At 40.5% G+C, this 23,614-nt stretch overlaps 1 long non-coding RNA gene across 1 annotated transcript in view; it reads right to left on the bottom strand.

Moving 5' to 3' along the window:
- The window catches only part of LOC109027973 (uncharacterized), a 131,134-nt gene that overhangs the window by 47,522 nt on the left and 59,998 nt on the right, over window positions 1-23,614 (bottom strand). The window contains exon 3 of the long non-coding RNA XR_010135005.1: window positions 9,885-10,016. This is a non-coding gene — a long non-coding RNA (uncharacterized lncRNA). The remainder of the gene's footprint in view (window positions 1-9,884; window positions 10,017-23,614) is intronic.

A 23,614-nucleotide genomic window follows, 5' to 3' on the forward strand; every position in this document is an offset into this window, starting at 1 on the left:
TGTCTTTGGAATTATCTTAAAATACTAAATGCCTACCTGAAAAGTTGAAAGACTTATATCAAGGCAGTGTCCTAGCCACAGTGGGAAATAAGCCCAAACAGAAAATGAATATGAATTCATTCTGATCACATTAAGTAGGAAAATCAGGGAAAACAGTGGGAAGAGCTTAGCTAGGTACAGCAAAGGGTTGGCAAGGATTAATCTTATTTTGGTACTGTGAGTATTAGGCAGGCTAACATCAGGCTCAAGATCAACCACTTGGTAATTAGGAAGAGCTTCACTAAGCTTGGTTATACCCCCAAAAAGCACTTCTATTACAAGGCAGCATATTGAGGAAGCCCTACCCAATGAAGACTTTAACCATGGATAAAAACTAATAAGTAAACCTTTCTTGATACCTTCACTTTTACAGTGCCCTACAACTGTTAGGACTTTGTATGAGTATATTTTGTTTATGCTTCACAATAATCCTATAAAATCTCATATTAGAGATCACTAACCCCATTCTCAGGTGGTAGAACCTAGGTCTCTTAAACTGTCAAGGTTGGTTTCATATCTTTGCAATTGTTAAAACGAAAGATCCAGAGCTAGAATTCAGCTCTCCTAACTACTGGCCCAGTAATTTCAAGCAGTTGTCTCTCCTTTATAAAGGGAAAGCACCTTCCATTCTCACAGGAAGTGCAGTAACATTCAGTCAGGCTTGAATTCTGCTGGAGGGCATGTTGTATATGTAACCTCCCCTGAGGCCCTCCACAGAAGAGACTCTGCCCTCCCAGACATATGTCAGCACTAGGGTCCCCATTTTCCAGGTCTCTGTTATTCCCCGGAGTTTGGATTGGAGCCCTGAGCAACACAAATCATAACAGGACTGAGGAGCAAAATGTCATGTCATTTTTCCTCACCACGAGCATTTGCTTTTTGCATGGCCTTTGGGAATCCCACAGATTCAATTTGGTTCATTTCAACAAATACATAAGGAGAATTTAGTCTTTCATCCTAACAGCCAATCTGTCAGTCAAACCGAATAAGAATATAAGGAACAGAGAAGATCTCAAGGACTAATATTGTTTGTAAGCCACCTGTGGTGAAAAGTATTTTCCAGAGTTGACCACAACAGCAACTCCCATCTCACCTCCCTTCTTACCACGTAATCATCACATTAAGTGGTGGGTCTGCTGGTTCTCGTTCAGATGAATATGGGTGAAACTTTACAGTAGCTTTTACCAATAGGGTACAACAAAAATAAACCTATCTGCTAGATCATTAAAACACCATTCACTTCTACCTTGTTCTCTTGGGGCACTTGCTCACAAAACCCAGTCTCCATGCCATGAGGAAGCACAAACTACCACACAAAGAGACTCAATGAAGACACCACCTGTAAATACTCTAGTCAGACAGCCCAGCTGCGGTCTCAGGCAAACGTGAGCATCAACCACCAGACACGTGAGTGACGTGCTCCAGATATTTCTAGCATCCAGCTATTGAGTCACTCCAACTTCAAGATGGAGCCGAGATCTCTTCTTAGGGGCCTACAGCTCCCCACTCCAGGCATGGAAATAAAGGAAAATCTTGATTTCTTTCAAGGAAAATTCCAAGCACCTAGCCAGCCTTGAAAAGTAAACAAGCAACCTGATAAGGAAAAAGGTAATAGTAGCTTAAGTCAATAGCCAAGGAAGTTAGAGTCACAAGATATTTGGTTCCAGTACAGAAACTAAAGATCACATCTTAACATATGTCCCTGTCTTGTATTTCAGAAACGTGGACTCCCACCAAATGGATCCATCAGCAGGGAGACCTCAGGAAAGAGAGAATTTGGGGACTGAACTCTGACTGTGATTCTTTTTTCTTCCTGAGGGGCCTGGAGCTCACACCTGTGAGCTGGAGCCAGTATTCTTTTCTGCTGACCCCAAATGTTTAAACAAAGCTTATCATCCTAAACCAATTGCAAATCAGAAAATTTTTGAAGCTACCTATGACCTGTAAGCCCCCACTTCAAGATATTCCACCTTTTTAGGCCAAAACCAATGTGTACCCTCCATGTATTGATTTATAATTTTGCCTCCAATTTCTGCTTTCCTGAAATTTACCTGTCTTTAAAAACCCTTACCTCCCAGTCATTGGGGAGTTCAGGATTTAAGCATTAACTGTCTGATCCTTTCTTCTTGGAGCCCTGCAAATAAACACCTTTCTTTCTACCAATGCAAACCTCAGTGTAGATATATGATCTTAATGCACCAGCCAAGCAGACCCCGGTTTGGTCTGTAACTTTTTTTTTTTTTTTTTTTTTTTGAGAGGAAGTCTCACTCTCACCCAGGCTGGAGTGCAGTGGTGCAATCTCGGCTCACTGCAACCTGAGCCTCCTTGGTTCAAGCAATTCTCCTGTCTCAGCCTCCAGAGTAGCTGGGATTACAGGCATACACCACCATGCCCAGCTAAGTTTTGTATTTTTAGTAGAGACAGGGTTTCACCATATTGGTCAGGCTGGTCTCCAACTCCTGTCCTCAGGTGATCCACCTGCCTCGGCCTCCCACAGTGCTGGGATTACAAGCGTGAGGCACCATGCCCAGCCTTGTTCTGTAACATTTTTAGTGACTTAGTTTAGGCACCAGAAAATGTAGAGCAGAAGCAAGCTGCCCTAACTGTGCTCTGTCCAAATTACTGACCCACAGAATGTGTGAGCCTAAGGTTTTACCCACTAAGTTTGGGGGTAGTTGTTACAGCAGTAGTAGCTGAAATTCTGTCCCTAATATGTGGTTCAAAAAAGGTTTTCTATCAACATAACCCCAATCTGCAAATAAGTGGGTGAGTTGGATGAGACCACATTTAAAACTCCAACAGGCTTCTATCAGACCTCAGAAACAGGAAACAACTGTCCCTTGCTTGATGACATCAGCACACCTTGTTATTGGCTGTTAAGTCATGCTGAACATTATTTTAACCACTGTGAGATCCCTCCCTCTCATTTTATAATTAGACCTTTGCTGAATCAGCCTTTCCTCAAATGATCAACCAAGGGAAATTTTTATCTTCCCCAGAGCCACAATCCTGCAGTAGTTTTGAGCAAATTACTGCAGAAGCAGTATTTCTTCTAGGCCCATGGCAATTGTAATCTCTCATTATTTGCCAAATAACTAATGAATTTTGAGAATCTAGGTATCAGGGAGAGGCAGGGACAATTTTGAATCTTTTTCCTACAGTATGAGATAATGTATGCAAAGCATTAACATTTGTTAGACTGGGCTCCCCGGAAAACAAAACCTGGAATTGAGACATATGTGCAGTTTTACTGGGAAGTGATTTCAGGAGAGTTAAACCTATAAGGAAGGCAGGAATGGGCAGAGGGAGAGGCTGAACTGTAGTGTGAATGCAGCTAGTACTGTGGCTGATCTTACATTGAGATCTGGAACTAGCATGTCCCTACAGCACGTACCAAACAGACATGTGATTTTTAATCCTGGAACCACCAATAATTTGTTATTGGTAAACATCTGATGGTATATGCGGCATAAACCTGGGTAAGGCAGTTACTTGTGGCTGAGTACAATTCCCGTCAAGAGATGAGCTGTGAGCTATCAGCAGCTGATATTTCCAGCAGTTGAAGGATGGATATCTCAGTCCTGAAGGGGGGATCTGGGCAGAGCACCCCAGTATCTATTACAGTGCACATCTTATACCACTATTATTCACTTCTTTTTTATTATGTTTTCTAGAAACAGGGTCTTGCTCTGTCACCCAGGTGGGAGTACAGTGGAGCAATTATAGCTCACTGCAACCTTGGACTCCTGAGCTCAAGTGATCCTCCCACCTCAGCCTCCTGAGTAGCTGGCACTATTGGAGCACACCACCATGCCTGGCTAAATTCTTTTTAAATTTTTTTGTAGAGACGGGGTCTCACCATGTTGCCTAGGCTAGTCTTGAATTCCTGGCCTTCACCACTAGATGGATGGTCTGGTGACCAGACATATCCTGGAAAATGGTGTCCCATCTTCTAAGGGGGTCATCTCCAAGCTGGCACCTCAGCTGTGTCTCTGAGAAACCTTTCTGTCACTCTGTCAAGGCAGCAGACCCAGACCCCTACAAACTTCACTGGGGTGGTAGGCCCCTGCATTTCCAAAAGTTTATCACCCATCCTTGGAAGCACACGTGTCTTACCAAGTATTTGTCACTTCTTGTCATCTAGCTCAATGACTATGTCATCAACATGGCGAATGAATCTGATGTTCTACAGAATTTATAGATGATTACAGATCCCTTTGGACTACATCATGACTGAAGGTGGAAAGGTTAACACAGACCTGGAGAAAGACTATGAAAATACACTCTCCTATGTCTCATATGAATGAAAACTGCTTATGTGTCTCCTTCCTGAGAGACAAAAAGTAATATATGTGCTAGGTAAATGTGTGCATATCCTATGCCAGAGGCTGTGTTAATCTGCTCCAGCAAAAGTGCTGCATCCAGCACAGCAGCTGCAATTGAGATTACTACTTGCTTGTTTGCAGCAGTTGAACCACCTGGTTTCTGCAGGGATAAGACTAGTGGACTTCTCCAGTGATTCACTTGGGAAATTTCTATTTCCTGCCTCTGCAATCTCTGCAAGTCTCAGGGCCTTGATTGTTACAGGGGAAATGCAATTTCACTAAATTTGACAGAGACCACCATCCTTGCATTCTTTAGGTATTTTAAGGAGTGGCATTAATCTTTCCTCAGCATTAAAAATGTCCAAGATTGCAGGACATGGTATTTACTTTGATTCACTATCTGGGCCAGGGACAAATTGGGAAGAGGGGTCAGATTCAGAGCCTTTCACTTTGCCTTCACTTCTATGAGCTCTCTTACCCCCCAGGTCAAGGAACCAATGTGAGTGTTCTGCCAGCTACTAAGTCTGGCCCTTCCAGTTATACTTTAGGGGGCAAAAGAAATAGCATCTTCATAGGTCCATGGGCTAGATGGACTCACAGTTAGCCAGTCCTGAGTCAAGACGCCATCTACCACCCACTGGGGGTCAGGGTGCCACTTTGAGTCTCCAGGTACTAATAAAGTCAGACTGTGTGCCCAACAATCCTCACAAGTCTAGGTGTCCTTCTTTCCCCAGTGCATGTTTTCCTAGTAAATGTCCATAGGTCTATTTGGGGAAAGATACAGAGGGTTACATGGTATTGCAGTGTGTTTCCTTATAGGATGCTTGCCTCTCCTTCAGTCAGTGGGTTTAGAGTCTGAGAGTTGGCTCAAGTTCAAAAACTGAGCAATAGATCATGACTTTTATTGAGGTGATTGCCCTTAGTTTCCTGATCATCCATCCTTGGTTTGTTTTGATTGTATAAATTAAGTAGTATCCTTTCAGCTGCCTCACTCTTCTGCCTCTAGGAATACAGTGTCCCATTCAGCATCTCCAAGCTTTCTGCAGATTGAGACCCCTGGCTGCCACTCTGGTTTTGTCACTTGTTGTGATATTTGTTTGTATCTTTCTTCCAAGGGTTAAAATGCCATCTGGTCTCTAATATTTCAGATTTTTATCACCCCATTGCTTTTAGGAGCCCAACTCTTTAATAGCATCTGAGCCTCTCAGTGGTTCCAGTGCCCCTCCCAGCAACACCTTCTTATTACTTGATTAAACTGAGTGTCTTCTGGGTTCTCCCACAGAAAACTGTTGGGTTTTCTGGCTCTAAGTGGTGTACCCACTATCCTATTCCCACTTTCCTGAATCATTTGACCCCTTCTGTATTAATCTGTTCTTGCAATGCAATAAAGAAATACCTGAGACTGGGTAACTTATAAAGAAAAGAGGTTTAATTGGCTCATGGGTTCTGCAGGCTACATAAGAAGCATAGTGGCTTCTGCTTCTGGGGAGGCCTCAGGAAACTTACAATCATGGCAGAAGGTAAAGGGGTAGCAGGCACATCTTACATGGCTGGAGCAGAAGAAAGATAGAGAGAGGTGGGGGAGGGGCTACACACTTTTAAACAACCATATCTCACAGAGCTATAACACAAGAACAGCATTGCGGGATGGCGAAAAACCATTCATGAGAAACCACCCACCTCCCCACCCTGCCCCACATGATCCAATCACCTCCCACCAGGCCCAACCTCCAGATTAGGGATTGCATTTGGACATGAGATTTGGGTGAGGACACAGATCCAAACCAAATCCCCTTCCTTCACCACCTGCCAGTAAATCTTAACTTTTATTATCTTAAGCAACTCAACCTCAGTATTTTACCTATTCCTAGTTTCCATTAGTAATTCAGATGGACAGAGAAATAATGGTAAGCAGTTTGGGAGATAAGCTCCTAGAATACATAGATATAATTAAGACAAATTTAGTTTCTATTTCAACTTATATTGCTTGTCATGTCTTCAGCGAGCAAGAAAATAGCTGTCTTGGAAAATTTACCAAATGAGTTCTTTTTATTGAGAAATTGTGTCATTATTTATTGATGCCTCAGTGAAAACCTAATAGAACTCCATCTGCCATATAGAAAGTAATTACCTTCCAATGATCTGATGATTTTATAGATATGCAGCTAATATTAGAAATTTGCTGTAGAAACTGAAAAAATTGTTGAATACCACCTTGAGCCCTGCAAAAAATCAGTGAAACATATGTTTGCTTTTATCCTGGAGCAAAATTGAAATAATTTACTTCCTTGTCCCTATTGGACCTGCTGCTAAAACAGGACTTGATTTTACCCTTGTGATTGGCCTGTTCCATTCTGGTATTTGGTCAGATATTGCCAAGTGAATCTCATTCTTAATCTTCATGGGCTAGCAGCCTACAATAACATAGAACAATTCTACCACCCCTTAGTCTAAGCAGGGGCTATCCAAAATTGTAAATGCTTTATTCCATTTTAACCAAGCAGAAAGTCAGATTCTCATAGGAGTATGTTGCTTAGACCTGTAAATCAGCTTAGAAAATTCACTGATTGTTAACTGAATGTTTCCTGAAAAACAAAGTTAACTAGTGGAAGACAAGGTGAGAGAAACTTTGGGCTAAATGGGCTACATCTTCCATGACCAGATTTGGAAAACTTTTGGATATTTACATCCATTTCTTAAGAGTAAATTTCATAAAAACAGGCCATTTGCTGATCTGATATCCTTTCTTTAGGGAAATCATCTGTGTATCTAAATGAAAGTGCTCCCCCTCCACACACACACACACAAAAGAAACACAGGACAATCTTTGTTAGTGTCCATCTAGCTTTCAGGTTAAAAAGACAGTCCTAAAGGCTATGCATGGTGGTTTATGCCTGTAATCCCAGCATGTTGGGAGACTGAGGTGGGAGGATAGCTTGAGTTCAGGAGGTCAATGCTGCAGTGAGCTGTGATTACACTACTGTACTCCAGCCTGGGTGATAGAGCGAGACCTTGTCTGAAACAAACAAACAAACAAAAAACAGTCTATCTGTTCTGCTGGCTCACCAGCCATTAAAGCTGGAATCCAGCTGTCTGAAAGTGAACTGAAAGACACTCTTACTTCATCTCATAGATGGATTCTGATATCATTTTGGCTTGATTTTGGCAGGGAATGTTGTGGGAATAGGACCAGACTAAGAACCAGCCCTGATAAGTTCCTGCCAGGTTCTCCATGTGGGTTAAGAACTGGAGCTAGGAAAAATGGGAGGAAATCCTTTGGAAAAACACAGAATAAAATAAACAGATTTCTTTAAATTGCCAGTCAGACTCAGTGGACATATGAACATCACGAAGGCAAAGGAGAACCTTGCAATGTACTGTCTGTTTCCCAAATTACTTTTCTCTCCCCTTGAGCTTCAAGAAAGTGATATTCCTATTTCTGGCAAGGTTCACGTGAATTCTATTTGGGGTTGGTTTGCAACACTTAAATTGCTTTGGGGCCTGTTATGATTGGAATTCTGTTTCCTCAGTGACACTGCAACAAAATACCATCTCCTTAAAGCAGTAATTATCAGAAAATCAGGACCATACTACTTAGCCAGCACTTTGCAGAGGGTAAGGGGAGATTGTAGTGGTATCTTAGCTTTCTCCAACCACTCTTGTTAACACAAGGTAATTTGGGGTTCTTTTGATGCCTGGAAAAACATGACATCATTGGGGGTAATCTCTTTTATCACGTATGCCGAGGCATCCAAATGGGTCTTTGGAGAGGACTTAATTAGCAACTGTGGCCCTCAGCTCCATATGTATCCTGATGACACTCAGATTTATCTTTCCCTCCCTTAAGACATTAGTGAGGAAGATGAAAAATGAACGGTCCTTGCTAAATGCACAGTCCTTAGACCTCGCAGGAAATAAATATCCTGTCTCCAAAATAAGAACTATCTAAAGAAGGTAAACTTGTTGCTTCCCCTCAGTTCCCCTAATTCTCACTCTATTTCCTATTTGCTTTTTCCATTGTTTTGTTTCAGTATTTATATACAGTACCTGTAATGGGAGATAGTCAAAGAATATATTTAATGTCCCCAAAGGCAGTGAGCTACATGCCAAAATGAGAGGTTGATTTCCAGGCCTAAGTCAACCGATTGAATAATCTAAAGTAAGGGAAGAAAATAACTCATTGTGTACATTGGGAATTATGTTAGCTGCAAATAACAGAAAACCAACCTAAAAGAAACTTAAATCAATAAAGTTGTAATCTGTTCTTGGATTAGCTGACTGTTGGCATAGGATTAGCAGCTCAATACTGTTAGGACTTTGGTCTTTGAAACTGTTTTGGCCCTTCACTCAGAGTTTCAAGGTGACTGCTGCAGCTCCAAGTATCATGTCCTCACTCAAAACAGGAAGAAGAGAAGTCAGTACCAAAATATTTGTAAAATTCCCCAGAAAATACTCTCTGGCCAAAAGTACTTAGAATGGCCAATCCTGGCCTCAAGGGTGGCTGCAAAAGTATTTCACTTTCCTGGCCTCTGTAACGAAACGTGACAAAAGGCAACCTGATTGGGAATGACTCTTTTGCCAACACAGTCAAGAGTCTGCCATGTCCAGGATGTTGTTTTCCTCAACAGTTCAACCATAAGAACAGAAGAAGAACAGTTCAACCATAAGAACAGAAGAAGAACAGTTCAGCCATAAGAATCATTTTTATTTCAGAAAACATTTTAGAATAAAAGAGGTGACACTGTTCAGAATTGTGCCAAAAAATAGAAGCTAATCAAGACTGCCTTGGGGAAATTGGCATATATGGCTACCCTAGTTATAGACAAAATAGTCTGACAAATGAGCCCCTCTTTCTTTAGCAGCTTGATTGGACAACTGAAAATCTGCTTCTCTAGTGAGGAGAGTCTCTCAGGCTGAACCCAGAGTTGTCCAATGTCCTTTTCTGTTTATGCCTCCCAGCTGCCCTCAGTTTTGGAGAAGGCCAGACCACTTTTCTACGGGAGCCTTTGTCATGACCATGTCTTAGTCCATTTGTTTTGCTGTAAAGGAAATACCTGAGGCTGGGTAATTTATAAAGAAAATAGATTTCTTAGGCTCATGGCTCTGCAGGCTATAAAACAAGAACGACGCCAGCATCTGCATCTGGTGAGGACTTCATGGAGCTTCCACTCAAGGTGGAAGGTGAAGGAAAGCAGCATCACATGGCTGAAAGAGAGTGAGGGAAGGCAGGTGTCTGACTCTTAACCAACCAGATCTCACACGAACTAAGAGGGAGAATTCACTGGATTCCATGAGAATGGCAGGAAGCCATTCATGAGGGATCCTCCCCGATGAATGGGAGGCCCCAAATACCTCCCACTAGGCCTCACCTCCAACATGAGAGATCAAATTTCAACATGAGATTTGGAGGGGACAAATGATAACAGACCATTTAGCAAATAATGCTCAGAGGCCCTTTCTCCTCTTGCTTTTATGCAGATGAAGACTTTCCAGTACATACTGTCCTTGCCTTTCACTTACCTGCCATCCTGCCTGTGTCCATGTAGATGACAGTGCTCCACAAGACAGAGAGTCTCAGAAATTAGACATTTCTGTCTTAAAGAGAATGGAGGTGCTGTCTCCCCACCTGACCGGCTTCATAGTGGGGTTCTCCTTAAAGACAAACAAGAAGTTTACCAGTAGCTTAAATGGAAACCTACTGAGCATTTGACTTTTCTATCCTTACTTTATACCCTTATTCATTCATAAGGACAACAAATAATGTTGGAGTGGAATTTTGTCCCTGGCACCCTGATTCCAAGGTGGTATAAGGTTATTTCTACTCTTATAGTTAGAAATAGTTTCTGATGCCAAAGCATATCACTGGAATACTACTAAATGTATGACTCTATCTTGAATTCTAGTTATTTTTATATAACTTATCTTTCTAACTTGATGAAGGTTTTTATTTTCCTCTCAAAAACTTTTTTGGCTTTTCAAATTTTCTACTGTAAGCAAAATGCAATGTTCCTTTTATTTTTTTTTCTGTGATTTTTCCTGAATTTTTAAGGAATGCATACTTGGAAGAAATCAAATATCACAGAAATAAAGAGTGAAAAGTGAAGGTTATCTATAATTGTATCCTACCACCTTTGCTAACAATCACAGGTAACCACGATTAATATTTGGTATAAATATATATATATATATACATAAATGCATTACTGACATATGTGCATATAAAATTTGTTTCTGTGAGATGCATACAATTTAATTTTTCAGTCTATGAGTATATTGTACATCATTCTTTTTAATGACTATAATGTGTGCCATTATCACTAATGGTGTGAGAAATTCTTTGGATATTGAAGCCACTGTGGATTGTGGCAGTTCTTTTGGATGGGAAAGACAGGAAAATTTTACATGGCTATAGTAGCAAAACTATTAGAGAATTATACTTTACAATGGAACAAAGTATACAAATAGGCTATAGTTTTCTCCCATAAAATATTATTATGAAGTAAGATTTTTCCAAAATATCTTCTATTTCCACAGTGAGGACAGAACTAGCTTTGTATGAATGCCACATTCTGTGGTTTTCACTTATCCTTGAAGTGACATTCATCCTATTAACAATTTTAATAGGATTAATGTCACTTCAAGGATCTTTTATTTTTCAAAACAACAAAAAATAACCACTTCCATAGTCTAGATATAATTATATACATTAAAATAAGCCATTCTTTTAAATAAAATGTAAACATTTCCCCACATATTTGACATTTTTCTCTAATGAATACACTGTTGTACTGGCATTCTCTTATAATGTGTTATTTGAAGGGCTCCTTTTTCTAACATTGTAAATTTAACCAGCATGAGCTAATTAATGAGCTCAAGTTAACTTTCCTTTCCCTCCAAACCTTAACTACCCACCCAGTCTTTTAGAATTCATTCCTAGTCTTTAAGACCACTTAGAATTTAGAAAACTTTTTTCTTTTGACTGCACTGTGATTATTTCCCTACTTGTTTAATCATTTTCTTTCTCTACTAATACTTCCATAGCACAAAATTCACATTTTTTTGTAATTCTGCAGCTTTTTCCCCCAAGTCCCCAAAGCATAAACTACAAGGTCAAACCACAGGGTCAAAATTATTTTCATAATAATACTAAGACATTATTTTCCTTTTTGTTGTGTTGATATTTGCATTGATGATGCAAAAGTAATGGTGGACAGAACTGCCAGTACCTTACAAAATCAAGGCACAACATGTATTTGAAAAAAAAAAAAAAGCCAGTTTCACTTAAGAATGTCCTTGACGAAGCAAGACTTTTGATATTATTAAATCTCAACCCTTGAGGTACACTCTTTAATACTTTGTGTGCCAAAATGGGAAGTACGCATATCTAAGTACAATTGTTGTCTTGAGGGAAACTGTTGTGCAATTGATTTTTAACCTGAACTACCTATTTCTTCCTGGAACACAAATTTTATCAGAAAGAATGACAGCAGGCAAATAATGATTATTTGGACTTGGATATTTGCAAGATATTTTCTCAAAAAAAGAATGAAAGAAGCCTGTCGCTTCTAGGAAAACCAATTGTATTTGTTGCTAATGATAATACTTAAACTTTCTATCAAAAATTGGTATTATGGAAAACATTTGCCTGCCATAATGAGTTTGACAACTTCCCAAGATTTAGAGATTTTTCTGATATCAGAGCTGAAAGTGACTTTTTTTTTTTATTATACTTTAAGTTTTAGGGTACATGTGCACATTGTGCAGGTTAGTTACATATGTATACATATGCCATGCTGGTGCGCTGCACCCACTAACTCGTCATCTAGCATTAGGTAAATCTCCCAGTGCTATCCCTCCCCCCTCCCCCCACCCCACAACAGTCCCCAGAGTGTAATATTCCCCTTCCTGTGTCCATGTGATCTCATTGTTCAATTCCCACCTATGAGTGAGAATATGCGGTGTTTGGTTTTTTGTTCTTGCGATAGTTTACTGAGAATGATGGTTTCCAATTTCATCCATGTCCCTACAAAGGACATGAACTCATCATTTTTTATGGCTGCATAGTATTCCATGGTGTATATGTGCCACATTTTCTTAATCCAGTCTATCATTGTTGGACATTTGGGTTGGTTCCAAGTCTTTGCTATTGTGAATAGTGCCACAATAAACATACGTGTGCATGTGTCTTTATAGCAGCATGATTTATAATCCTTTGGGTATATACCCAGTAATGGGATGGCTGGGTCAAATGGTATTTCTAGTTCTAGATCCCTGAGGAATCGCCACACTGACTTCCACAATGGTTGAACTAGTTTACAGTCCCACCAACAGTGTAAAAGTGTTCCTATTTCTCCACATCCTCTCCAGCACCTGTTGTTTCCTGACTTTTTAATGATTGCCATTCTAACTGGTGTGAGATGATATCTCATAGTGGTTTTGATTTGCATTTCTCTGATGGCCAGTGATGATGAGCATTTTTTCATGTGTTTTTTGGCTGCATAAATGTCTTCTTTTGAGAAGTGTCTGTTCATGTCCTTCGCCCACTTTTTGACGGGGTTGTTTGTTTTTTTCTTGTAAATTTGTTTGTGTTCATTGTAGATTCTGGATATTAGCCCTTTGTCAGATGAGTAGGTTGCAAAAATTTTCTCCCATTCTGTAGGTTGCCTGTTCACTCTGATGGAAGTTTCTTTTGCTGTGCAGAAGCTCTTTAGTTTAATTAGATCCTATTTGTCAATTTTGTCTTTTGTTGCCATTGCTTTTGGTGTTTTGGACATGAAGTCCTTGCCCACGCCTATGTCCTGAATGGTAATGCCTAGGTTTTCTTCTAGGGTTTTTATGGTTTTAGGTCTAACGTTTAAATCTTTAATCCATCTTGAATTGATTTTTGTATAAGGTGTAAGGAAGGGATCCAGTTTCAGCTTTCTACATATGGCTAGCCAGTTTTCCCAGCACCATTTATTAAATAGGGAATCCTTTCCCCATTGCTTGTTTTTCTCAGGTTTGTCAAAGATCAGATAGTTGTAGGTATGCGGCATTATTTCTGAGGGCTCTGTTCTGCTCCATTGATCTATATCTCTGTTTTGGTACCAGTACCATGCTGTTTTGGTTACTGTAGCCTTGTAGTATAGTTTGAAGTCAGGTAGTGTGATGCCTCCAGCTTTGTTCTTTTGGCTTAGGATTGACTTGGCGATGCAGGCTCTTTTTTGGTTCCATATGAACTTTAAAGTAGTTTTTTCCAACTCTGTGAAGAAAGTCATTGGTAGCTTGATGGTGATGGCATTGAATCTGTAAATTACCTTGGGCAGTATGGCCATTTTCACGATATTGATTCTTCCTACCCATGAGCATGGAATGTTCTTCCATTTGTTTGTATCCTCTTTTATTTCCTTGAGCAGTGGTTTGTAGTTCTCCTTGAAGAGGTCCTTCACATCCCTTGAAAGTTGGATTCCTAGGTATTTTATTCTCTTTGAAGCAATTGTGAATGGGAGTTCACTCATGATTTGGCTCTCTGTTTGTCTGTTGTTGGTGTATAAGAATGCTTGTGATTTTTGTACATTGATTTTGTATCCTGAGACTTTGCTGAAGTTGCTTATCAGCTTAAGGAGATTTTGGGCTGAGACAATGGGGTTTTCTAGATAAACAATCATGTCATCTGCAAACAGGGACAATTTGACTTCCTCTTTTCCTAATTGAATACCCTTTATTTCCTTCTCCTGCCTGATTGCCCTGGCCAGAACTTCCAACACTATGTTGAATAGGAGCGGTGAGAGAGGGCATCCCTGTCTTGTGCCAGTTTTCAAAGGGAATGCTTCCAGTTTTTGCCCATTCAGTATGATATTGGCTGTGGGTTTGTCATAGATAGCTCTTATTATTTTGAAATACGTCCCATCAATGCCTAATTTATTGAGAGTTTTTAGCATGAAGGGTTGTTGAATTTTGTCAAAGGCTTTTTCTGCATCTACTGAGATAATCATGTGGTTTTTGTCTTTGGCTCTGTTTATATGCTGGATTACATTTATTGATTTGCGTATATTGAACCAGCCTTGCATCCCAGGGATGAAGCCCACTTGATCATGGTGGATAAGCTTTTTGATGTGCTGCTGGATTTGGTTTGCCAGTAATTTATTGAGGATTTTTGCATCAATGTTCATCAAGGATATTGGTCTAAAATTCTCTTTTTTGGTTGTGTCTCTGCCAGGCTTTGGTATCAGAAAGATGCTGGCCTCATAAAATGAGTTAGGGAGGATTCCCTCTTTTTCTATTGATTGGAATAGTTTCAGAAGGAATGGTACCAGTTCCTTCTTATACCTCTGGTAGAATTCGTCTGTGAATCCATCTGGTCCTGGACTCTTTTTGGTTGGTAAACTATTGATTATTGCCACAATTTCAGCTCCTGTTATTGGTCTATTCAGAGATTCAACTTCTTCCTGGTTTAGTCTTGGGAGAGTGTATGTGTCGAGGAATGTATCCATTTCTTCTAGATTTTCTAGTTTATTTGCGTAGAGGTGTTTGTAGTATTCTCTGATGGTAGTTTGTATTTCTGTGGGATCAGTGGTGATATCCCCTTTATCATTTTTTATTGTGTCTATTTGATTCTTCTCTCTTTTTTTCTTTATTAGTCTTGCTAGCAGTCTATCAATTTTGTTGATCCTTTCAGAAAACCAGCTCCTGGATTCATTGATTTTTTGAAGGGTTTTTTGTGTCTCTATTTCCTTCAGTTCTGCTCTGATTTTAGTTATTTCTTGCCTTCTGCTAGCTTTTGAATGTGTTTGCTCTTGCTTTTCTAGTTCTTTTAATTGTGATGTTAGGGTGTCAATTTTGGATCTTTCCTGCTTTCCCTTGTGGGCATTTAGTGCTATAAATTTCCCTCTACACACTGCTTTGAATGCATCCCAGAGATTCTGGTATGTTGTCTCTTTGTTCTCGTTGGTTTCAAAGAACATCTTTATTTCTGCCTTCATTTCGTTATGTACCCAGTAGTCATTCAGGAGCCGGTTGTTCAGTTTCCATGTAGTTGAGCGGCTTTGAGTGAGATTTTTAATCCTGAGTTCTAGTTTGATTGCACTGTGGTCTGAGAGATAGTTTGTTATAATTTCTGTTCTTTTACATTTGCTGAGGAGAGCTTTACTTCCAACTATGTGGTCAATTTTGGAATAGGTGTGGTGTGGTGCTGAAAAAAATGTATATTCTGTTGATTTGGGGTGGAGAGTTCTGTAGATGTCTATTAGGTCTGCTTGGTGCAGAGCTGAGTTCAATTCCTGGGTATCCTTGTTGACTTTCTGTCTCGTTGATCTGTCTAATGTTGACAGTGGGGTGTTAAAGTCTCCCATTATTAATGTGTGGGAGTCTAAGTCTCTTTGTAGGTCACTCAGGACTTGCTTTATGAATCTGGGTGCTCCTGTATTGGGTGCATATATATTTAGGATAGTTAGCTCCTCTTGTTGAATTGATCCCTTTACCATTATGTAATGGCCTTCTTTGTCTCTTTTGATCTTTGTTGGTTTAAAGTGTGTTTTATCAGAGACTAGGATTGCAACCCCTGCCTTTTTTTGTTTTCCATTTGCTTGGTAGATCTTCCTCCATCCTTTTATTTTGAGCCTATGTGTGTCTCTGCACATGAGATGGGTTTCCTGAATACAGCACACTGATGGGTCTTGACTCTTTATCCAACTTGCCAGTCTGTGTCTTTTATTTGGAGAATTTAGTCCATTTACATTTAAAGTTAATATTGTTATGTGTGAATTTGATCCTGTCATTATGATGTTAGCTGGTGATTTTGCTCATTAGTTGATGCAGTTTCTTCCTAGTCTCGATGGTCTTTACATTTTGGCATGATTTTGCAGCGGCTGGTACCGGTTGTTCCTTTCCATGTTTAGCGCTTCCTTTAGGAGCTCTTTTAGGGCAGGCCTGGTGGTGACAAAATCTCTCAGCATTTGCTTGTCTGTAAAGTATTTTATTCCTCCTTCACTTATGAAGCTTAGTTTGGCTGGATATGAAATTCTGGGCTGAAAATTCTTTTCTTTAAGAATGTTGAATATTGGCCCCCACTCTCTTCTGGCTTGTAGGGTTTCTGCCGAGAAATCCGCTGATAGTCTGATGGGCTTCCCTTTGAGGGTAACCCGACCTTTCTCTCTGGCTGCCCTTAACATTTTTTCCTTCATTTCAACTTTGGTGAATCTGACAATTATATGTCTTGGAGTTGCTCTTCTCGAGGAGTATCTTTGTGGCATTCTCTGTATTTCCTGAATCTGAATGTTGGCCTGCCTTGCTAGATTGGGGAAGTTCTCCTGGATAATATCCTGCAGAGTGTTTTCCAACTTGGTTCCATTCTCCGCATCACTTTCAGGTACACCAATCAGACGTAGATTTGGTCTTTTCACACAGTCCCATATTTCTTGGAGGCTTTGCTCATTTCTTTTTATTCTTTTTTCTCTAGACTTCCCTTCTCGCTTCATTTCATTCATTTCATCTTCCATTGCTGATACCCTTTCTTCCAGTTGATCGCATCAGCTCCTGAGGCTTCTGCATTCTTCACGTAGTTCTCGAGCCTTGGTTTTCAGCTCCATCAGCTCCTTTAAGCACTTCTCTGTATTGGTTATTCTAGTTATACATTCTTCTAAATTTTTTTCAAAGTTTTCAACTTCTTTGCCTTTGTTTGAATGTCCTCCCGTAGCTCAGAGTAATTTGATCGTGTGAAGCCTTCTTCTCTCAGCTCGTCAAAATCATTCTCCATCCAGCTTTGTTCCGTTGCTGGTGAGGAACTGCGTTCCTTTGGAGGAGGAGAGGTGCTCTGCGTTTTAGAGTTTCCAGTTTTTCTGTTCTGTTTTTTCCCCATCTTTGTGGTTTTATCTACTTTTGGTCTTTGATGATGGTGATGTACAGATGGGTTTTCGGTGTGGATGTCCTTTCTGTTTGTTAGTTTTCCTTCTAACAGACAGGACCCTCAGCTGCAGGTCTGTTGGAATACCCTGCCCTGTGAGGTGTCAGTGTGCCCCTGCTGGGGGGTGCCTCCCAGTTAGGCTGCTCGGGGGTCAGGGGTCAGGGACCCACTTGAGGAGGCAGTCTGCCCCTTCTCAGATCTCCAGCTGCGTGCTGGGAGAACCACTGCTCTCCTCAAAGCTGTCAGACAGGGACATTTAAGTCTGCAGAGGTTACTGCTGTCTTTTTGTTTGTCTGTGCCCTGCCCCCAGAGGTGGAGCCTACAGAGGCAGGCAAGTCTCCTTGAGCTGTGGTGGGCTCCACCCAGTTCGAGCTTCCCGGCTGCTTTGTTTACCTAAGCAAGCCTGGGCAATGGCGGGCGCCCCTCCCCCAGCCTCGCTGCCGCCTTGCAGTTTGATCTCAGACTGTTGTGCTAGCAATCAGCGAGATTCCGTGGGCGTAGGACCCTCCGAGCCAGGTGTGGGATATAGTCTCGTGGTGTGCCGTTTTTTAAGCCGGTCTGAAAAGCGCAATATTCGGGTGGGAGTGACCCGATTTTCCAGGTGCGTCCGTCACCCCTTTCTTTGACTCGGAAAAGGAACTCCCTGACCCCTTGTGCTTCCCAGGTGAGGCAATGCCTCGCCCTCCTTCGGCTCGCGCACGGTACGTGCACCCACTGGCCTGCGCCCACTGTCTGGCACTCCCTAGTGAGATGAACCCAGTACCTCAGATGGAAATGCAGAAATCACCCGTCTTCTGCGTCGCTCACACTGGGAGCTGTAGACCGGAGCTGTTCCTATTCGGCCATCTTGGCTCCTCCCTCTGACTTTTTTATATTTTAGAATTATGTCAGCATTTTGAAGATCTGTATAATTTGCTGAACCAACATTTTCCAAATGATCAAGACATAATATTACAAAGTCAAGTATGGATAAAAAGACCATTCAAAGTGTAGTGTAGACTAATGGGTCTTTACATGACAGAGTACGAAAAGTTCATTGATATGGTTTTAGAATTTACTTGTAACTAATCTTTAAGAAACCATAACTTGTCGGCCAGGCGCAATGGCTCACGCCTGTAATCCCAGCACTTTGGGAGGCCGAGGCAGGCGGATCACGAGGTCAGGAGATCGAGACCATCCTGGCTAACACCGTGAAACCCCGTCTGTACTAAAAATACAAAAAAATTAGCCAGGTGTGGTGGCGGGTGCCTGAGGCAGGAGAATGGCGTGAACTCGGCAGGCGGAGCTTGCAGTGAGTCAAGATCATGCCACTGCACTCCAGCCTGGGCGACAGCAAGACTCCGTCTCAAAAGAAAAAAAAAAGAAACTATAACTTGTCAAATTTAGGTATAATAAAGGAAAATATCCACAACTATCTGAAAAGTCTATTAAAACTCTCCTTTTTTTCTCCCTTTAGACTGTGTTAGCCTGAATTTTCTTCATAAACTTCAATCAACAGGACATATTGCAACAGACTAAATATGCATTTGAGAATCCTGCTGTCTTTTATCAGTTCAGACACTCAAAATATTTGCAAAAATAAAGCAATGCCTACCCTCTTCAGTATTGTTTTGCTAGATAGGATTTTCTTTGCTTAAAGAACATATTTTTATATTACCATATAATGAGTTTTTTATTTTTAAATAAATAAGAAAATATTTTTAATTATCAGTTTTAACTTTAATATAGTAAATATTGATGGATATAATGCATATAAACAAAAGGTCTTTCAGACCTTCCATTTTTAAGAGTATAAAGAGTTCTCAAGATTAAAAACATTGAGAAATGCTGTTCTAGGAAAATGTTCATAAAGGGAAAAAAGTGAGTATACAAATTTCATTGACTAATGTAGGAACCAAAGGATAAGAAATTAAATAAATTTTTACTAGGTCTTTCTATTGCTCAGGTTCATGTGGTTGCAAACAACCAGCTCATGGAAAGACCACATCAACCAGGACTACTACACATTTTAGCTTCAGCAACCATCATCAATTAACAATGTCCCTGTGGATGTATTAGTTCAAATTTGTGAGAGATTAAGCCTATTTGTCTCAGCCAACAATTATCATCTCTGGGAAGATTGCTCCATCTGAAAGCCTGCCATAGTTCACTGTTTAGCCTATGGCTGGGCCACCCCTGAGTGGTTACATCAGTGGCCACTCGAGAGGAAAGAACAGCCCACCATCGTTTTGGAGAGAAGAAGACTTGGAGTGAGATCAGTAAAAGCCAGAAGGAAAAATCAAGTGTAACAGGAAAATGTAGTGACACGTTCACAAACTCTGTTTCATAGTCTAATACAGCACGCACATGACAGGTTACTGTGACTTAGACCAGGCTTGCAAAACTAAGGCTAGGACTGAGAATAAAATCCAAATCTCAACTTGCCTTCCAGAACCTTTGCAATTAATTCATGTTTTGAAATCTTTCTCAGTCTTTGATGCATTAGGGGTCATCCTCCAACCACTGCCCACCCTAGCATCGACCAGTCCTGTCACATGTTGACCCTAAACTGCCCACCTTAATCCACTTTGAACTATACTCCTCTTTCTGTAGAAACAAGCCAGCCATTTGTATTCCTCTCTCCACCATCACTAACCACAAGAATAAAAAATTAAGGATACCTTGACTCATCAAAGGTAGAAAATGCTTAGGTTGTACAGAATAAAGCCCAGTATTTCATCCCACTTTGTTTTTTTCTGAGGCCTTTTGATCTGCACGTTTTTTTCTCCCTCCTTCTCTCCTGTCTTCTTAGAAATAACGTGGACTCTCCCTAGGGGATGCTGAAGAGCAGACACACGGATCCTTTGACAAATCAATAATGGCCAAAAAAAATGTATTAGTTAACAAGATTATTAGTTCCCCCTTTTCAGAAAAAAAAAAAAAAACATCGTATTGTATCATATTGTTTCCCAAGAGCTTTAGAAGCACCACTGACTAGCAACACAGAGAAAGCTACAGTCAGAGCAAACCTTTTCAAACATTTAATAATTGACAGCCCTTACCACGGAGGTTGGGGAAGCAGAATTGGTGTGATTGACCTTGAAGCATCTCCTTCCCCTCCATTCACTCCTTTATGAAAACATAAAATTGCTTCACTTTGACACTAAGGCTTACCAAGGCAAAAGCAGACAAAATAAAGGTCTTTAAGAACTTAAATGACACCAAAACTTTCCAGTTGCACTTCAGAATAATACATTAGTCTTATTGTGACAACTAGTCCTTCTCATTTCTCACTCACACTTTCTTTTTTTCTCTGCAGCAGCAACCACTTTTATTAAGTATAAATCCATTCTCAGTTTTTGCAGTGTTGTCCAATTGAAGGGCATCTCTTCCCTCAACCAGGACCTGGCCCAGTGGCTGGCATGTAGTGGATACAATATGTTTGTGTGAAATGAAAGAATTCAACATAGCATTCATTTTGATTTACTCTAGATCTTTACTTTCATTAAGAAAACATTATGGGTACAAATGTGAGATAATTATAAGGAAGAGAAGGTGAAGGGATACCAAATAACTTTTTTAAAGTTATCTGTTTAGATAAAGTTGGTCTAAAAAATAACATGAAACTAACAGTTTTTCTTTTTTTTATTTTGAGACTGAGTCTCACTGTATCGCCCAGGCTGGAGTACAGTGGCCAGTCCTAGTGGTACAATCTCGGCTCACTGCAACATCTGCCACCAGGAGTCAAGTGATTCTCATGCCTCAGCCTCCCAGGCAGCTGCGATTAGAGGTGCCCGCCACCACACCCGGCTAATTTTTGTATTTTTAGTAGAGACGGGGTTTCACCATGTTGGCCAGGCTGGTCTCAAATTCCTGACCTCTGGTGATTCACCCACCTCAGCCTCCCAAAGTACTGGGATTACAGGTGTGAGCCACCGCACCCGGCCAAAACTAACAGTTTTTAAAATAAAAAGTAAATCAGTTTAATCTGCTAGTGCTCAGCATTTCTCCTTGGATAGGCCACCTACTTTTTTGTGCATCATTTTTATTTCATCAGCTGGTGCATCAAGTTCTTTAAGAATTGTTTCAATGCACATAACAACCATATGCCCCAGATTTCTTAGGGCTGTCCAAATTTCATCCACTTGCATTCTTTTCCATAACATCATTATGCTTAACACAGTGTTATTTAATTTTTATCTCTCTTGGACCTTCACTTTAATTAAAAAATCAAAAAAAACTTATCCTCAGTCTCTATCACTTTATCCCCTTTTTCTCTTGCAGAGTAAGTAGCACAGAGACCTCCATAGAACAGAAGTTAATCATGTTTATTGATTATCTAATTAATCAATTAACCAATTAGTTGATAAATGTGTTACAAGGTGACTTCCCTAAAAACTCATTCCCATCATGGAAAACATAAATCAAGTATTATTTATTTATTTATTTTACTTTCAGTTCTAGGATACATGTGTAAAACATGCAGGTTTGTTACATAGGTATACATGTGCCATGCTGTTTTGCTGCACCCATCAACCCGTCATTTGGTTTTAAGTCCTGCATGAATTAGGTATTTGTCCTAATGCTCTCCCTCCCCTGGCTCCTAACCCCCCAACAGGCCCCAATGTGTGATGTTCCCCTCCCTGTGTCCATGTGTTCTCACTGGTCAACTCCCACCTATGAGTGAGGACATGCGGTGTTTGGTTTTCTGTTCCTGTGTTAGTTTGCTGAGAATTATGGTTTCCAGCTTCATCCATGTCCCTACAAAGGACATGCACTCATTCTTTTTATGGCTGCATAGTGTTCCATGGTGCATATGTGCCACATTTTCTTTATCCAGACTATGACTATTTGGACATTTGGATTGGTTCCAAGTCTTTGCTATTGTACATAGTGCTGCAATAAACATAGGTGTGCATGTGTGTTTATAGTAGAATGATTTATAATCCTTTGGGTATATACCCAGTAATGGGATTGCTGGGTCAAATGGTATTTCTGATTCTAGATCCTTGAGGAATTGCCACACTGTCTTCCACAATGGTTGAACTAATTTACACTCCCACCAACAGTGTGAAAGCATTCCTATTTCTCCACATCCTCTCCAGCATCTGCTGTTTCCTGACTTTTTAATGATCACCATTCTAACTGGCGTGAGATGGTATCTCACTGTGGTTTTGATTTGCATTTCTCTAACGACCAGTGACGATGAGCTTTTTCTCATATGTTTGTTGGCCATATAAATGTCTTCTTTTCTGCATGTTGTGCACATGTACCCTAGAACTTAAAGTATAATTTTTAAAAAAGCGTCTGTTCATATACTTCACCCACTTTTTAATGGGGTTTTTTTTTCTTGCAAATTTAAGTTCCTTGTAGATTGTGGACATTAGCCCTTTGTCAGATAGATAGACTGCAAAAATTTTCTCCCATTCTGTACGTTGCCTGTTAACTCTGATGATAGTTTCTTTTGCTGTGCAGAAGCTCTTCAGTATAATTAGATCCCTCAAATAGTCTTTCATTTTAAAATACCCTTAAGGAAGAAGATAATACCGTAAAATGGCTAAGAAGACAGCCTCTGGACTGAAAATTTGAAAGTATTTCTTCTCTATGCACTCCCCTATTCACCTGCTATAACAAACTCAACACCCATTTTCCTAGACATAATATAATTGAACTCCCAAAGGGGGCCAATGGAAAGATGCATGATTATAAAAGTTTGCTGAAAGATATGTTCCATTGTTTACAAACTTATAGAAAGAAGGAAGAAAAGGATGGGAAAAGAGTATGCTAGACATCTGCTCTGAGTTAGTCAGGGTTCTTCAGAGAGACAAAACCAACAAGATATGTATGAGGGTGGGTTATCAGGGAATTAGCTCACACAAACACAGAGGTAGAGAAGTATCACCATAGGCTGCCAGCAAGCTAGAAAACAGAAGAAGCCAGTAGCAAGGCTTGGTCCAACTCTGGAAGCCTCAGGAACAGAGAAGCCAAAGACGAAGCCCTCAGTCTATGCCTGAAGGCTCAAGAGCCCCTGGGAGACTGCAAGTGCAAGTCCCAGAGTCCAAAAGCTGAATAACCTAGAGTCTGATGTCCAAGGGCAGGAGGAGAAAAAGCAGGGAAGGGAGAGGGCAAGAGCAGAGAGTGAGTATCCCCATTCTTCCCCATGTTTGTCCCAACCAGGGCTCCCAGCTAATTGGGTAGTACCCCTACATTGAGAGCTGGAAATCCTTTCTCAGTCCACTGACTCACAGCAATCTCCCCTGAAAGCACTGTCTGAAAGCAGACATACCCAGAAACGATGCTTCACCAGCCATCAAGGCATCCCTCAACCCAGTCAAGTTGTCCCCTAAAATTAATCATCACATCTTCTCAAATGGTGTTTAACATTCCTTCA

This window comes from Gorilla gorilla, chromosome 7 (genome assembly GCF_029281585.2).
Source record: "Gorilla gorilla gorilla isolate KB3781 chromosome 7, NHGRI_mGorGor1-v2.1_pri, whole genome shotgun sequence".
Lineage (NCBI taxonomy): Eukaryota > Metazoa > Chordata > Mammalia > Primates > Hominidae > Gorilla > Gorilla gorilla.